Genomic DNA, 18,638 nt, shown 5'->3' with positions numbered 1-18,638 from the left:
CGGCCCTGCAACCTTCCCCCCACCACGTGTGTGCACATGCAGGCAAGGCTGCGAGCATTGCTGTCTCAGGAGGGGATTATTGCCTCAGGCAGCAGCAGCCCCAGTATCTCCTCTGGCCAACTGGCCAATTTTCGTGGGACAGTCCAGATTTTAACAGCTCAACCCACAGTCCCAGATTCTTATTGAAAAATCCCTTATTTCCCTTTCATCTCCTGCACTGAATGCCAAAAACTATACAAAGTTTCTCAAACTTAATAAGATAAGTAGCTTTTGGCCCAGAAAGTTAACAAGCCACACCTGCACTTAGATACATTGTAACTAGTAATCTAAATAGGTGTCTTGGGGGAACTGAGACTTGCAGCTTAAAGGCCAATTTCACCTTTTTTAGCAAAACTGTAATAACACATAAAACGACCCCAAACCCCCAGCAATTCCAAAAATGACTGAATGAGTAAAAGCAAAAAACATAAGTATATAATATAAAGTACACTTTTGCATCTTCAAACATCTTTACCCAATGAGACAAATCTGTGCATGGCACCTCTAAAAATACACTAGTGTTTATTGAAAAAAGTCATCCCTGGCTGAAATTGTTCATCTCTAGCAGTTTGTGATAATTAGCAACAGCTTTTATCCGCAGGCCCTGAACTGGCCCCTTGCCCTGTAGCTCTGCTGGTCATTGTCCCCGTAGGGGTGGGTGGGGTAACAATAATATCAGGGACATTCAGGTGACTGTCAGAAGTGCCTGAGGGGATCTCCTCATTGCTGTTACAAAATGGCAGACCTGTAAAAGGGGACACAAGCATAGGAATTTCATAAGTATTACATTATTATTACATTATTCCATTCTGTTTATAAAGTGTCCCCAGGGTAGGGTTACCACCTTTTCTTCTGGCCTGAAGCAGCCAAAGACACAAGGGCCGGGTTCAAACAGGAGTGAGGTTGTGACATTGTGGGTGAGGTTGCAATAGCGTGGTGGTGGAGCTAGACTAAGCAAGAGCGAATTCTGTGAGTAAGCAGAGTTTCCGGTGCATGTGGGAGGGGAAGCAAGGGGACGGGGCAGATTTGAGGCTGGCAAGGGCCAATAAAATAGGAATTACAAATTTACGGCAAGTTGCAACTGGTCTATGTTTTTACATTTTTTTTGCGTTTTTTTTTAATTATCATTTTGTTAAAGGAGAATGCAAGTCAAAATTTAAAAAGCATACTGCCCAATAGTCCTCCTATTGTTTAGTAAAAACGCCACACTTTTGGCTCACCTAATCAAATATTTACTCAGTCACACTTACTTCACATTTTCTAGAACAGGCAGCCATCTCTAAAAAGGTATTGTCCCTTCCTTTCCCTCCTTGCTTCATACTGCACATGTGTTTCATTCCCTCCCCCCCTCCCCTCTGCCAGATCCGGTTCTGATTGGCTGGTGGGCATGTGTAGCTCAGAACAGGAGACAGGATCAAGTTACACACATGCTCAGAGAATAGGAAGGCTGCCGCTGGCACCTACAGGAGGGGGAGATAGATATCAGTGATGTCACTGTAGTCTTCACACTGCTGTAGGCTGCCAGCACCATATCTCAGAGAAGCAAGCAGGGATCTGGGAATTTAGATATGCAGTAAGTACTTAAAAAGAATGCCTTTAGACTTACTTTTAATTTATATTAACCTTTCATTGTCCTTTAAGAGGTTTTCCAGTTTGAAATTTCAGCAGCTAAATGGTGGCAAGGGTCCAATGTACCCTATTAACCACACTGGAATGTGAATAGGAGTAGAAACACGGAAATTCACCGCAAATCCATGCCTGGCGAAATATTTCGCCCATCACTACAGGTAAACTGCCACTTTCGTTTTCTGTAGTGCAAGGGTGATTTTCTATTAAATATAACAACCTACTGCAAGTTACAGTACATTAATGGACTCCAGAACCATTTCTCCTCATACAGCATTAATGAGCGTGCATGTGTTGTGCCACTTGGTTGGAGGTACTGTTTATATGGTCCTGAACAAACTGTAAAAGTCACAGTGGCCTTTCCTCTAAAAATCAGTGTCAGTATCACTATAAAGGAATGTTGTTTTTTGTTTGGATGTAGATTACTTACTGTACCCTAATGCTGTGCATCTAGATGCACTTAGAGATGATGAATACTTATGCCTAATCCCAATGTAATCACATTGAAAGCATGCACATAGGGTAATACTGAAGATAGCTGTGGTTTTATTGTGGGAGGATGACTCTGCTCAAAATGAAGCCTAAATGTGATAATATATCACAGTTATTACAATTAAGTGCTGTGCAGTTTGAAATGGGTATGGGTATTTGCAACTGATTTACTCTTATAATAAAAAAAATGTTACTCTTCCTCAACAACTCATGCTCATCAATGAGGGACTACTGATGTCTGCGGTACCCACTGCTTTCCCAGCTTTCCAAAGTCTTGGGCATTACCCCATGATATACTAGTGAGATATGGCTTTGTCTTACATGGCTACTGTCAGAAATCATTAAAACATTAGAATAAAAGGATATATCTGTTATAGAAGCGTATGTTTCAGGGCTAATTATTAATACACTTTGATGCAGAGTGTACTAGTTTCTATGCTGCTCTGTAATAGAAATCTGCATAAATAATACATTTGACTTTTATCATGATTTCTATATTGTTTAGATACTAACTAAGCTTAGGTAAGTGACAGCAGCCCACAGCATGTGCTATAAATCAGCAGAAAAGATGATAGGGAGTTACTGGGGGCATCTTCAGAAGCAAAGACCTTCACTGCTAAAGGGCTGAAGTAGTCTTGAGCCATTGTAGGAGGCCAAAACATAACATGTAGCATGTCTAGCCTAATTCTTTGTTGAACCTTAGAATTCATTTAAGGCAGTGCATGTGTTATTTACTATGCTTTGTAGGAACAAACCATTATGCCAGTTGCACCAGTGCTGACAGATATGGCACAAAGTCCAGTGTACTGGCTCCATGGGAGTCCTGAACCTTAAGGTGGCCATACAGGTAGCAATTCGAAAGATCGTTCCCACCCTCCACTGATGGTCAGAGCTGAATCATTGGATATGGAGGTAGAAACAATAGAAATTCTACCTCCACCTAGCAACTCAGCCCTGAACGTAGATTTTGCTCGGGCGCCACTTTTAACCTGGCTGATCGACGAATCAACCGATATCCGCAGCCTTCTGTGAAATTGGTCGCTTCTTCGAGCCGCTTTACATGCACCGAATATCGTACTATTGGTGTGTGTACAGCCAGCTTTATGCTTAACTTATTCAAGGTAGGGCAAATTGTGCCCAAATGCATGATATTCACAACCTGGCACAGATCTTTGCTTCCCCAGGAATGGATTCAAGGATTTGTGCCTGGTTGCAGGGAAGACAATCATGCAAGAATCCAGGGAAATTAAAATACATTGTTGGCAAAGGAATCCTGGTACATTAGTGTTTTGCATGATAAATGAACCCGAAGCTCTTGTTGTTCTATCAAAAATTCCATACTGTTTAGTTTGAAGTACAGAGTCAATTTTTTGTAAGGAAAGACAGCATGCTTCTAAATACACATAGCTGGCCCCGGGCCTGATTGGGGGTGATGCTTAAAAATTCACAAGTTGCATTTGTACTGTTCTGAAGCAATTTGCATTTGTCATTCATTTTGTATTATTTGCCCTTAGGGACACACAGAGCTACAAAATAGCCAATACCGATAACTGTGTTTTAACAGAGACAGTTATTAGTATTGTCTATTGCAGGCTATTTTCTGGCATTTTGAAGCCATGACAAGTAGTTGGCTACAAGTAGCACTGTGTGTCATAGCCCTTAAAGATATTTAACTTTAAGGTATCATGAATGAATGGATGAACGAACAAATAAGCTATTATATAGAAACTGCATATCAATGCACATAACAGAATTCTTGTAGCAAGTCAGTCAGAGGGTGGTATAGAGAGATATGTTTTGCATGGCAGTTGATGTCATCTACTTGGACTTTGCTAAAGCGTTTGATACAGTACCTCACAGAAAGTTAATGATCAAATTAAGGAATATTGGCCTAGAACATAATATTTGTAATTGGATAGAGAACTGGCTGAAGGATAGAGTACAAAGAGTGGTGGTAAATTGAACATTTTCTAATTAGACCAGTGTGGTTAGTGGAGTACCGCAGGGGTCAGTCCTTGGTCCTTTGCTTTTTAACTTGTTTATTAATGACCTGGAGGTGGGCATAGACAGTACTGTTTCTATTTTTGCTGATGACACTAAATTGTGCAAAACTATAAGTTCCATGCAGGATGCTGCCGCTTTGCAGAGCGATTTGACAAAATTGGAAAACTGGGCAGCAAACTGGAAAATGAGGTTCAATGTTGATAAGTGCAAAGTTATGCACTTTGGTAGGAATAATATAAACGCGAACTATCTACTAAATGGTAGTGTGTTGGGGGTATCCTTAATGGAGAAGGATCTAGGGGTTTTTTTGTAGATAACAAGTTGTCTAATTCCAGGCAGTGTCATTCTGTGGCTACTAAAGCAAATAAAGTACTGTCTTGTATAAAAAAGGGCATTGACTCAAGGGATGAGAACATAATTTTGCCTCTTTATAGGTCCCTGGTAAGGCCTCACCTTGAGTATGCAGTGCAGTTTTGGGCTCCAGTCCTTAAGAAGGATATTAATGAGCTGGAGAGAGTGCAGAGACGTGCAACTAAACTGGTTAAGGGGATGGAAGAAATAAACTACGAGGTGAGAGGTGTCGAGGTTGGGGTTGTTTTCTCTGGAAAAGAGGCGCTTGCGAGGGGACATGATTACTCTGTACAAGTACATTAGAGGGGATTATAGGCAGATAGGGGGTGTTATTTTTTCCCATAAAAACAAGATTTAGATTAGAGGAACGGAGCTTCCATTTGAAGCAGCGTAGGTGGTTTTTCACGGTGAGGGCAGTGAGGCTGTGGAATGCCCTTCCTAGAGATGTGGTAATGGCAGATTCTGTTAATGCCTTTAAGAGGGGCCTGGATGAGTCCTTGAACAAGCAGAATATCCAAGGCTATTGTGATACTAATATCTACAGTTAGTATTAGTGGTTGTATATATAGTTTATGTATGTGAGTGTATAGATTGGTAGGTGTGGGTTGTGTGTGCTGGGTTTACTTGGAAAGGTTGAACTTGATGACACTGGTCTTTTTTCAACCCTATGTAACTATGTAAGTATTTGCTTTCATTTTACTTTCTTACCTTTCAAACATGAGAATTTTAGTCCCATACTTTCATTCTGTCTGTGTGTGGAAAATCCTTGCCAGGCACTTCAGCCACTATTGGAAAGAAAAGAGGATGTCACAGAAAACTTAGAGTTGCAAGAAAATACTGTAAAGTGAAAGGAGTGAAAGCATAGGAACATGCCTGTCCAACTCACTGACTTCTATTAGCTCAATATGTTGGGTTTCTGATGTATGTTACAGGATGCAGTAGCAGATGAGCTGCTCAGGTGCTAGAGCATGGTTCCCAAGTTTTATATTTCAAGAATTCAGTTGCACATACAACTGCATATTCTTTAAAACCCTTCCAGAAAGCTAAGCTTGACATAGAATATATCAATAAGTGTGAGTGAGTTCCACTAACATTAGCAAGACGTACAAGTGAAACAACCATAGGAAACCCCAAACCACTGTGCGTGTAGTCTAGCTTGGCTGGAGAGGCGTGGTACGGAACATGCAGCACAGTGCAGAAATTCTGCTTCCTGCGGCTATGATTAATTTTGTGACTTTAGGAAGATCTGTGTACTTGTTCGGCAAAGGGCATTTAAACAATGTACTTTAATACATGAACAGAAACTTTGTTCCACCTGTATAGGAGGAAGTCTTAATATTTTATTTACCAATTGTTCATCTCAACATCATACTTTTATGCTGTACCTATACACTCAATACTTAACAAAAATTGGGCTACAGTAGAACCCCCATTTAAGGTTTTTCAGGGGACCAGAAAAAATGGTGCAAATCCGGGAAAATATAAAATCAGGGAAGTTTATTATGTGTTATATATTAGTGGGACCACAAAACAATGGTGTAAAATGCAGAAAAACTTAAAATTGAGGTTTCACTGTATCTACTTATGCATGCATTGGTTAAGTTAGTGTGTTTAATCAAAATCTGTTTTCCCCACCATCTCAATTGATATTAATCAGCTTTAGTAAAGCAAATAAAGTGCTGTCTTGCATAAAAAGGGCATTGACTCAAGGGATGAAAACACATTTTTGCCTCTTTATAGGTCCCTGGTAAGGCCTCACCTTGAGTATGTAGTGCAGTTTTGGGCTCCAGTCCTTAAGAAGGATATTAATGAGCTGGAGAGAGTGCAGAGACGTGCAACCACTGGGTCTCCAACCTTTTTTGCACCACGGACTGGTTTCAAGCAAGACAATTTTTCCGAGGACCAGGGGTGGTGGGTATAATACAGCTCATCATAATACAAAATCAGCAACTAGATGCGCCCAGCCCCTTCTTACTCCCACCTAAGTGGTGACATCCTCTGACACTTAATATGGAGCTTTAAGTACTTTGGTCCTTTTTGCAATCAGTAGAAATCTTCCTGGGCTTCGCATAGTAGTTGTCATGGAGTTGGGATCAAAGGTAATTGGGACCAGTGGTGGCCCAGTTCAGCACAGCCCACAGCCCGGCACTGGTCCCCGGCCCGGTGGTTGGGGACCCCTGCTTAAGAAGGATATTAATGGACTTTGATAGTCTTTTTTCATCGCAGCTTAACTGTGCAACTGTGTAACTGTGCATCTTACAACTGATACACTGTACATTGGGATGATCACATGCATTCTGTCTCTGGGTACCATGTTGTACCATTCAGTATTATGTGTAGGTTTTGTTTTGTATGCAGGCACCCATGGGCCAGTACCAGCCAACTTCAGGGTACCATCCTATCCATCCTATAGAGAAAAATATATAATCAAGGATAGCGTGCTTACAAGGCTGAGGTCCTAAGTTTGTGTATCAGTTAGAGCACTGAATGTGAATTGACTGTATTAAGCATGTGCTCATCATGTAGGGGAGGAAGCAGCAAGGGGACATGCCAAATAGTAGCAAAGCATTATTATTATTTTTACTTTGTGTAATTAAAAGACAAAAGAATCTTGCTTAATGTTTTAGACCCTTCAAAAAGCTTCCCATCCCCCCCTTGAACTGCATCACTGGCGACCCCATAAACTTTCCTGTTTGAATTATACAAACTTTATACTGATGTGTATTTGCTTTCGCTCTTTTTGCGCTGATTTTCTGTTCTCGTATACATGATGGCATGACTATAGGCATTAGACAACGTTTTTCTAGCTCAGACATTGGTGTAAGTAGGGAATATTCTGAATGGAAAATTCTACTTTGAAGAGCTAGGGGGTGCAAAAAGGAGGTTTAGGGAAGTTATGTCCTCCTGAACAAACTTTAAATAATTTTACTTAGCAAGAACCTTACCGGGGGTTACATTTCAGACACAGAATTTTAAGGTATTATTTGCAAAGAGCCTAAACTTACACTTAAATGACTTGTTCTTTGCACATTCCAATAAAAACCAATGCACCATTTAAATTAGCTCTGCAAATTACAGGGCCCATGAATGCAAAGTAAGCCGGTACCTATGAATACGTGTGTGGTCACAGGAAACGCATTAGGTTCTACCACCAATAAAGCTTTTTGAATTTTTTAACACCGCTGAGTCCGATGAGTGCATGCTGTTTTATGCTGGATATTAAAGCAAAACTGAAGCCAAGAATTACCTGTGTCCAGTTAGTGACAACGTACACCAGAAGTTGTTTTGTTCATACACACACAAATGCAGTGAGAATAACATGCAGCAGCAAGTACATGGTATTTTTATCTGCATATGTAAATCATGTACATATATTTTGAGAAAAACTCTGCATAAAGGGTATAGACATAGTGATTTGTGTTGGTAATGCGCACCTTGTACATTGCATTGTGAATGAGTCCTATTATTTTAATTTAAAATAATATACTTTGCGTGATGGGTGATTCATGCAGGAAACCACAGAAAAGTGCATCACTGATAACGCCAGTGTTATATATATATAATACAAACATGGGAGTACACCGCCCTGCTTGAAAATGTTTTGACTATAAACAGACTAGAGTGTGCCAGATGCGACAGAATGAGAGAATGAAGAAGGCAACAGAGGAACCATAACACTGAAATTACATATCTCCATGTGTATATAATGCCACATAGATGTATTCTCTATTAGTTTCCTCATTTCAACTGATGCTCAAATCACCATGATGACTTTTAATTGGTGCAGTCATATACAAATATAGCAAAGGAGCTGATTTCATTCCTAACGCTTGTTTACAATGGGTTAAATTATAATTTGGGTGTTTCACACAAGAACATATAATTGTACTTTTCAGTAAGTGACATTGGCAGTGTATATATATGGGTGTGTCTGTTGTGAACAATAAAATTAGTATTGTATAAATGTGTAGTATCATAGTCATGTTATATAACCAAAGTGATGCATATTCTAGTGCATACAAAGTAGTTGCCACTTTCCATCAGTGCCAAGCAATGTCTATTAAGCCCAAAAGCAGTAGCACTGGAATGGTTTAAGCCAATCCAGCTCATCACAACAAGGATGGTATTAATAAATCTTATTTGCTCTCATGCTCCATAGCTGGAGTGTTTTTAAATGTTTGTGAATGTAGCTCCTACCCTGCCTTTGTGTGCCATACTCTGCCTGTGTGTGCCATACTTTGTCTGCCCTATGCAGCTTGTGTGTGCGATACTTTGCCTGCCCTACCCTGCCTGTGTGTGCCATACTTGGTCTGCCCTATGCTGTCTGTGTGTACCATACTCTGCCTGCCCTACCCTGCTTTTGTGTGCCATGCTCTGCCTGCCCTATGCTGCCTGTGTGTGCCATACTCTGCCTGCCCTATGCTGTCTGTGTGTGCAATACTCTGCCTGCCCTACCCTGCTTGTGTGTGCCATACTCTGCCTGCCCTATGCTGCCCGTGTGTGCCATACTCTGCCTGCCCTATGTAGCCTGTGTGTGCAATACTCTGCCTGCCCTACCCTGTCTGTGTGTGCCATACTCTGCCTGCCCTACCCTGCCTGTGTGTGCCATACTCTGCCTGCCCTAGTCTTGCTGTGTGTGCCACGCTCGGTCTGCCCTATGCTGCCTGTATGTGCCATACTCTGCCTGCCTTACCCTGCCTGTGTTGCCATACTCTGCCTGCCGTATGCTGCCTGTATGTGCCATACTTTGCCTGCCTACCCCTAGTCTGCACTCCCTTGTCATTGCCCCAGTTGTCATTATGCGGTGGGGGCAATGACCCACCCCCCCTCGCATGACAGAATTGCCCATGCGCACTGAAGCACAGGCGAGGTAGGGGGTTGAAGACTGGGTTGCCTAGGGTGTCCGGTCGGCTTGGCCCGCCCCTGGTAAGCAGTCACAGCAGCCAGACAGGTGAGGGGCCACATGGGGGGGGGCTGCACTAAGGAATATTTCAGTGCAGTATAAATAAATAATAAAAATTATAGTGATTGTTTGAACTTTTTAATAATAAGAATTTGCAAGTATATGCAGAATGCAAGCCCTGTGTGCATGCTTTGCATTTTCTCTTTAAGTTGTTAATTACATATGAACAATATGAATTATCATAAAATAACACGCTCTGCTTCTCAGCAGTTCCAGTGCATACAAGCGTATTCCAGTTCTATGAGTCATGTTTATATTCTTCATTGTCTTGAGCCAGTGCATTACATAGTTTTCCAGTCGTGCCTATACATGTACATAAAAGGACCTGGGCCCAGGCAAAAATATGCCACACAGACCAACACTGAATCTTTCCACCTCAGTACCAGTGGCAGGGAAGGTACTCGAGGACTGTACTTAGCAAAGGCCTTTGAATGATTTTGTTCTTTGTGCCAACTTGTATTTTGCTCTTAGCAAGTGATTACTAGCTGTATGTGGTATGGGGCTTGTTATCCTACACTGGCACATGAGGTATTCCAGGCTCTTTGCTTATAAGGCAGTGACACTTTTGAGTAAGCTGCTTTAGTATCTGCTACTACAAGAAAAAACAGATGAATTTCTAGGAGAGCAAAGTAGGAAAAAATCCTTTCCCTTATAATAATATAATAAAGAAAACAAAAATGATCTTTCTGCTTTCTGTTTTCTAAACATTACAAATATAGAACCTAACCTGGAAAGTTCACAGAGCTCATTTAAATCCCAAGTGCAGTGAGCAAAGTGTTAATATAAGCCCAATTGCCATGTTTTTTTCACACATTGCACTGCTTTTTCACAGAATTGCAGTGTCATTGTGGATGCAGACAGACAACTCTCTCTATGCAATGGTGCTACTGCTAAAATGGACACAACTGTGCATGCCCAAACTAGGGGCAATTGCAATGAATATTTTCAAAGTCTGCCTGGCATAATTTCCACTGTGCAAGTGACCTCTGTGCCCTATTCATTCGGTCCAACTGGGTGCTGAAGGGACCCTCAAGCTACCACCTGGTCTGGAGGTGGCAGTAGCTCCAGGGAATTCCTGCATCAATAGGTGCAGCAGTGATTCAGAACTATAGGAAGGAACGTGTTCCCATGCAAGTATCTTTTACGTGTAATTGACGTCTAATTGGAGAAAAGTGCAAGTTGCCCACTGTGCTTGCAGACATAAATGAGCCCTGTTATGTATACAACTTCTTTGAACCATCGGTGGACTGCTCCCTTATTAAGTTACGCTTGTTGAATTGTGCACTTAGCATAATATATTCTCCAAGCAAAAAAGCAAATTAGACAGGAATATTGGTCTTAGCCCCATAAGTGAATTGATTGCTGTACTTATGCTGGAACCACTAGGGGTTCTGCATTAACCCTACTGATAATGTATTTGGGAACAGCCAAGTTAGATGTAGCATTGCTGCCAACTGCTTGCAAGGTTTAAGATGTCTTAAAATAAGATGCTATCTTACTAACAATTGACTGCAATCCTGAAGGTCTGGCCTAGCTACAGTAAAAGCCAGTATATTAACTATAGTTGCAGGGCCACTTTAAAGGGACATTTGCTGAGGGCCCACTGATTCTCATTTCATGCTGTCAGTTCTGCACACACCAATGCACTATCCTACCCTCTCCTCCCCTCCTCCCCTTTGTCAAGATTAGCTATGCCCGTCCACTCGGCATGTAGAATTAGTTTTTTGAGTCAAGCCAGTTAGTCTATCCACCTGATGCATTCTGCAAGCAACCTAGCTAGCCATCTTCCTGCAACTTTTTCTGGTTTCCAGGAAAGAACTGAAAAAAATTAAAGATGGCTGAGCTTTCCACTGTGGAACGCACAGCCCTCTTTCAATTTTCTGCTGGTATTTCAGAACACCAAATGGATGTAGTGAGAGAGAAGAAGAGTTGGTGGTCGTTTGCTTGATGGTGAGGTAATGTTTTTAATTTATCCATTTTCTGCAGTAATCTTACTAGCTGATTTCGGATTGGAAACAAACATTTTGCAACTTTTTCGTATTTTTTGCGATTTTTTCGTCGCCGTTACGACTTTTTCGTAAATTGTCGCGGCTTTTTCGTAGCCATTACGACTTGCACGAATTGTCGCGACTTTTCATAGCTGTTACGATTTGCTCGTATATTGTCGCGACTTTTTCGTATTGAGCGCTCGCAAACGGCGGGCAAAACTTTCAGACTTAGCATGATTTTGGAAGCCTCCCATAGGACTCAATGGCACTCTGCAGCTCCAACCTGGCCCAAGGAAAGTCACGATACTGAAGCTTGAATGAATCCGAAACTTTCGTACTCGGCGCGATGGCTACGAAAAAGTCGCGACAATTTGCGCAAATCGTAACCCTACGAAAAAGTCGCGACAATTTGCGAAAAAGTCGTAACAGCTACGAAAAAGTTGCAACAATTTACGAAAAAATCTCAAAATACCCATCATTATGAAAATAACGCATTCGGATGCTTTTCGGACGTTCGTGGATTAGTAAATGTGCCCCTTTGTGTATGTAACTGCAGGGTTAGAGGCAATGCCAGTAGGTAGATGAGTTGTTTGGGTATGGTGAGGGGTGTCCAACAATTAAATCTTTAATTATGTAAATCCCATATACATAATGTTTGAGTCTCACCGCTGATTTTGAGAAAAAATATCCAGGTTAAGTTAGTCTTAAAAAGTATCTTCTATATTGTAAGTCCAATTTACCTCCTGTTTTGGTCAGTATTTGTATGTAATCAATATGCATGAAAACATGTTATAATAGTGCCCTGTGCTGAATCCACAGAAACTAATCATATTTGCTCTCATTATTCTAACTGCACTGGAGCAGGGAGTTGGCTGATTTATATTATTTTTAGAGAAAGTTGGTGAAACAATGGGGTAACACAACTTTCAATAGCTAGGAACATGTTGAGTCCAAACCTTGCCAGACAGTGATGACTCCTTGGAGTAAAACTGCAGGTATATATCTCAGGGAAAAGGCAGCAACGGGAGACTGCCAACTGCCAAGGACCCTGCCAGGTAAACATTAGAACATCTGTTCATTACTCAGGGCAGCAATTATGTACAGTTTACGCCTACAGGGGAAAGTGTTGATTTTGATGCTGAAAGTGGTTGTGTGCATGTAATGAGGCCTGTGTTGGGTCTGGGCTATAATTGTGATGCTCCCAGTTAAATCCCTTCCTGTGGTGGGTCCTTCACTTAAATCCCATTCTATTATTCTAATGGCTCAGACTATTCTGCTCACACTTAGTTTCCACTGCACCCAGCTAAAATAGTCCTTCAGTGTACTTCCCAGTACAGTGCCTCTCCACCTACTTTCCACTATGCACCTAATTTTTTTTATAACATTGAGTAATACCATGCCATTGCGACAAACGGAGCAGGGCTTATTCAAAAGTGGGTGTGGTTTTGGGTGGTTCGACGGCATGTTTTGGTGTCCCAGGGGCTGATCAAATGTGTTACCTACAATGTTCCAGTTCCCCTTTAAGGTACCAGTGAGCCCTGGGAAAAAATTGTGTTGGTGGGCCCCCACTGCCCAAAGAAATTTGTGATAGAATAAACCCTCAGGCATGTGAAGTCCAATATAGTAAGGCAGGCAGGGTCTGCCATCTCTGCAGGATACTTCTGCCACAAGTTATCCTAGATGAAAAATGTGCTAGTGGGTTCCCTATCCTGGTGGGCCCTGGGCAAATGTCCCTTTGCCCATTTATTAAAACAGCCCCAACAGTTGTAACAATGGAGAGAATCACAAGGTAAAAGAAGCTCCTATTTTATGATTCAGATGATGCAAACTCTTTCTGTGGTGGGCAAAATTATATAATGATAATATTAATAATAAAAATGTAATTCTCGAAACACAAAACAAGTGTTAGTTAACATGGGAAGCAATACATGTAGTGCAAAATGCAATAGCACTGAGAAGAAGTGTCGTAAAAAAAAAAAGCCTGATTCAGCCAGTACAGCAACACTGGCAAATGTATACATTTGTTTTACAACTCTAAAGGAAAGGCATGCTGAATGCAATATTTCTGGCAAGAGTCTATGATCTGGCAGCTTACCTTTTCTCACGTACTTTACTTGTGTGTGTCTGAAGCTTGTTCCCCACTGTAGTTCTGTGCTGCTCTTCACTTTCCTGTCTCAGTAGTCACACACTTGCTCTCTCTGAGTCTCGCTGGATAACACAGGCACTTCCTTTATGCCAAACAGCAGTCGCATAATCAGAGAAGAGGCAAAGAGATGAAATTGAAATCATTTTTCTTCCTGCTCAACTAGTAACAGTGAATTGGAATCCGTTCCTGGTACTGCCTTACTGATTTAGACATTAATCATGCATTGCATTAAGGCATACTTGGCAAGGGTGAATTTCAATTAGAAAATTGCACTTTTAAAGCAACACAAATCTAAAAAACACCAGCTACTGTTATGCTGAATACCACAATGTTTAGATATGGCTGTGTAAAAGTTCTCACATCCGGAATAAGGATATAAGTCTGTGCATAGTGATGTACTGTAGAACTGGGAAGCTGGTTTGCTTTACATGCACATTTCTTATACATGCACATTTCTTATACAAGTGGCAATGTGCTTTATTACGGATACCCACCACTTCCTACTTATAATGAAAAAAAGCCTGCAGTCTGTATATGATGCAGTGTGCAAAGTGCAATAAATAGGCAAAAGCCACCATGTCTTCTGTTCTTTGCACCCTGCCCTGAATGGAAAAATTGGCACAGATTTTGGAATGCAGAAACCTGCCCCCCCATGAATACAGTGCTACCTGTGTTTGGCAGAGCTGTATTCATGAGTGGAACCCAGGAGGGAACATGCAGGCTTCCCCCACCTGTCTAATAAATGTAAAATGCATATGAGGAAAAAACAACATTACCGACATGTCTTTTAAATACCATTCAGTCATGGAACATTTTTACTTTGATTTTTGCAGTTACAGCTCAAGTGTGTGGAAAAAACAAAGAAAATTGCAACACTTCCAGTGATTTTCTCTATCTTTGTAATTCAAATGAGAAACATTTTGTTGCTGTATGGGTTAGGTGCCAAATGGCATATTCTGTATTCAGGGTCGGACTGGGGGGTGCAGGGCCCACCAGGGCTTCCGCCTCAGGGACCCTGCAGGTGACCCCGCCAGCCACTTCCCCTGCACCCCCTAACCCTCGCAGAGTGTACCTAACCCCCTGCAGGGTCCCCCCAGCCAAAGTCCTCTCCTGAGTGCGCATAAGTTTAAAGACTCAGGAGAGGAATGGTTGGCTGGGGGAGAGCCGGCAAGGGTCGGGTCTGGGCCGCCGGGGCCCACCAGGTTTTTTCCCGGTGTCCCAATGACCCAGTTCAACCCTGCTTGTATTAATGTGAAACAAGAACATTTCAGCCTTTCTAGAATTTCTGTCTCATCTGTAGGACAACTACATTGCAATTAAATGCCATTATTACAAAACTATAGATTTTTTTTTTGCCCAAATACACAGGTTATTCTTGTATCTCACACAACCTAAATGGAACAAGTTAGTATCTGGGTAAAAAACATCCAGGTAAAATGGACATTCCACCAAAACAATAAAAATATAAAATACTCCATAAGGAACTAAACCTAATTCTAAGCAATTTCCAGTATACAATTAAACACTTTTTGTTTTGGCTCATAAGGATAGGGGTTCTACTATGAGAGTTTTAATCTGCTATAAATTTTGCAGGAATCATCCCCGGAATTGGCAGATCCCTCGTTTGAATTAAACAGGAAAGCTACAAAATAAGTATTTAAAATTCTTTAAATAACTGTACTGGCTACTATGCAGGAACAACCCAGCTAGAGAAAAATTGTTACAGTTATTTCCAGGTAAGATTTGAAATAAATGTTTGTGCATGGGACCTGATATCCAGAATGCTTGGGACCTTGGTTTTTCCGGATCAGGGGGTCTTTCTATTATTTGGATTACCATACCTTAAGTCTAAACATTAAATAAACCCAATAGGATATTTTTTTCCAATAAGGATTATTTATATCTTAGTTGGGATCAAGTACAAGGTGCTATTTTATTATTACAGAGAAAAGAGAATTGTTAGAATTAATTTATTTAAATGGTTTCTATGAGAGATAGTCTTCCCAAAGTCAGAGCTTTCTGGATAACGGGTTTCTGGATAACAAATCACATACCTGTCTCTTATCTAACATTTTAACTAAATTGTAACATAGTTTATTTTGTCTTGGTGCATTAACCATTACATATTTACCTTGTACATGTCTGTTCAGCTCTTCTCCTCCTGTACATATAACTCAGGACACTTGTTACTAGAACCTACAGTGCTTAGTTAACGTTTAACAGCGCTGAAGGTCTTCGTGGGAGTTAACTGTGTAGCCTGTATGATAACAAGTTTTCAGAGGGTAACACAAAATAAACAGGATTTGTTGGTACCAGAAGAATGGAAATGTGGTGCAAGCTGAGCCTATGGCCAGGAGGGTGCACATAATAAATAAAATGGGGCAAATGTACCAAGGTTTCTGAGAACTTATTGAAAAGCAAATGGCTGATAATGGAACTGCATTATCCTTGAGAACAGAGATACAACATACACATAAGAGTAAACCATGGGAATTAGCAGTGTTTCAATATTAAGTGGAAGTTAGTAATGTATGCTTTTATGGCAATTTTTCTCTGTACGTCTAAACCCTGCAGTTATAGAATGTGATGCAGATATTCTCCTTAAACGAAAAGTTCAATTTTGAAAATGTAAGTTTTAAAATCTTCCCTTCATTCCTTAAGGTGGCCATACACAGGCCAATTGTAGCTGCCGATATTGGTCCCTTACACCGATTCGGCCTGCCCGACCGACATCTGGCCTGAAATTGGACAGATATCGACCGGGCAGGTTAAAAAATTTAATTTGTTGTGGTCCCTGAACCGACTGCGGCCATTACCATCGTCATAATTCGATTGTTTGGCCCAAATTTGCCTGAATTCGCCCAATATCGCCCACCCGTAGGTGGGGTTATCGGGAGAAGATCCGCTCGCTTGGCGACCTCGCCAATCGAGCGGATCTTAATGTGTATGGGCACCTTCTAATACCTTTAGAGCAACAGGTCCCCTTTCAGTTACTGCAAGTGGAAGTGTCTCCTGCTCTGCAAAAGTACTCCAAAGGGCATTCTGTCCAAATTCACATTCATTTGTGAGTTTTGGGTATTATCTTCCCTTTAAATATTAGAAAAGCTGTAAAGAATAGAGAATAGGAAGAAATAAGAAAAGAATTAGTAAAGTAATTATTTGTGGTATAATTATTTGAAAATTTTAAGTTTTGTCAAGGTGAACAGCCCCTTTAACGCAAAACTATACACTGTAGAAATTTTATTTTCCATGAACAAGCAGTTAAGTAGTGTGCAGGCATGTGGAAAAGTTGGCATTCCTATAGGACTGTACCCCTGCAAATAGTTCTCCCTGGTAGTAAAAAGGACAAGGATCCCAGCTCAGGGTCGGACTGGGACTGCGGGACACAGGGAAAAAAACTGGTGGGCCCCGGCCTACCCAGTCCCGCTCTCTGACCCAGGTGCTCCTCCCTCATTATCCAATTGTGACCAACAGGTACAGAACAATTTGTAGCTCTTCCTGCTAATCCCAACCTAACAGGCAAGCAAACAGGAAGCATTTTAACTGCTACACAAGAAGCAATACAAATTGTCCTTAGATAAATGAAGGAGAGATGGAATTTAATTTTCAATAAGTGTGTCCCATAGCTAGTACTGCCACAGAACAAAGTAGCAATCAGAAATCAACCATGCTGGTATAAGCTCAAGTTTTATAAAGTCTATTTTAGTAATGGTTGTGTAAATGAGAAATGCGCCAGTGACTCACCTTAGCCATGCTTTAAGCAATTTGGCCTTTGTCCTCCCTTACAGGCTATGAAAATAGAAAACGTAAGAGCAAACAGGACCGGTATGAATGAAAAGAGTGGTGCAATGGTCCCTGTTTGTGCTCTTCCCAAACATTCTGTTTAAAAATACAAATATTATATGACCCCTTTCCCTTTCATTAATTGGGTATCCTTTATTAGGGAAATGAAACAAACTAGTGTGCATTATTATACAGTGCCAAATGTATGAAGCATCATACAAAATGTATACAGCAGTTAATCAATATTATTAAAGTGGTTGGGCCAAATCAGCCCGTGGCTAATAGAAAAGGTAGAGGGAACTTTGCTTTTGTCAATTTACTATGCTATAGCAAGCTGTGGACAGTAGTTTGTAGCATTACTAATAAACTGTGCTCTACTCTAAACCGTTCTTTACGTCAGGCTCATAAAATAAACTCTAAGGGGCACATTTACTAACCCACGAACGGGCCGAATGTGTCCGATTGCGTTTTTTTCGTAATGATCGGTAATATTGCGATTTTTTCGTATCTTTTGCGATTTTTTTCGTATCTTTTGCGATTTTTTCGTATCTTTTGCGATTTTTTCGGCGTCTTTACGATTTTTGCGTAAAAATGCGAGTTTTTCGTAGCCATTACGAAAGTTGCGCAAAGTCGCGATTTTTCCGTAGCGTTAAAACTTGCGCGAAACGTCGCGCCTTTTAAGTTTTAACACTACGAAAAAGACGCGACTTTGCGCGCAAGTGTTAACGCTACGAAAAAAACGCGACTTTGCGCAACTTTCGTAATGGCTACGAAAAACTCGCGTTTTTACGCAAAAATCGTAAAGACGCCGAAAAAATCGCAAAAAATACGAAAAAATCGCAAAATTACCGAAAAAGTCGCAAAATGTTCGTTTCCAATTGGAATTTTTCCAATTCGGATTCGAAATCGTGTCTTAGTAAATCAGCCCCTAAATGTTGCCTTCCTGACATCAAGCACAGCTCCACAGTGAAAGTCCCAGGAAGAAATAAGACTACTCCATTAAGGAAAAATTGTGCTCATTCAACAGAGGTGTCTGATAACTCCAATACTAGTATTAAATATAACAGATCACAGGAAAGTCTCTCTTTAAAGCCTTTTATATTTGCATTAATTATACAGTTTCCCTACTTTATTATATAAGTGATACACTCATGCCTTCACTGTATTTTATATGTATATGCATCCTACCTTGCCACTTTTATCACCAATATCCTCTAAAATGCTTGACTGTAAAAATGTATTTATA

The 18,638-nt window shown here is 40.9% G+C and overlaps 1 long non-coding RNA gene across 1 annotated transcript; it reads right to left on the bottom strand.

The window, feature by feature from the left end:
* Positions 1–452: 452 nt before the first annotated feature.
* LOC101733208 lies at positions 453–15,974 on the bottom strand. The gene is made up of 4 exons (XR_208515.4): positions 15,741–15,974; positions 13,559–13,691; positions 5,221–5,297; positions 453–784 (listed from the first exon to the last, which is right to left on the bottom strand). It is a non-coding gene; the product is annotated as an uncharacterized LOC101733208 (long non-coding RNA).
* Positions 15,975–18,638: the final 2,664 nt, after the last annotated feature.

This window comes from Xenopus tropicalis, chromosome 4, assembly GCF_000004195.4.
Source record: "Xenopus tropicalis strain Nigerian chromosome 4, UCB_Xtro_10.0, whole genome shotgun sequence".
NCBI lineage: Eukaryota > Metazoa > Chordata > Amphibia > Anura > Pipidae > Xenopus > Xenopus tropicalis.
The sequence above is the reverse complement of the archived record's forward strand: the minus strand, read 5'-3'. Positions and strand labels throughout refer to the sequence as shown.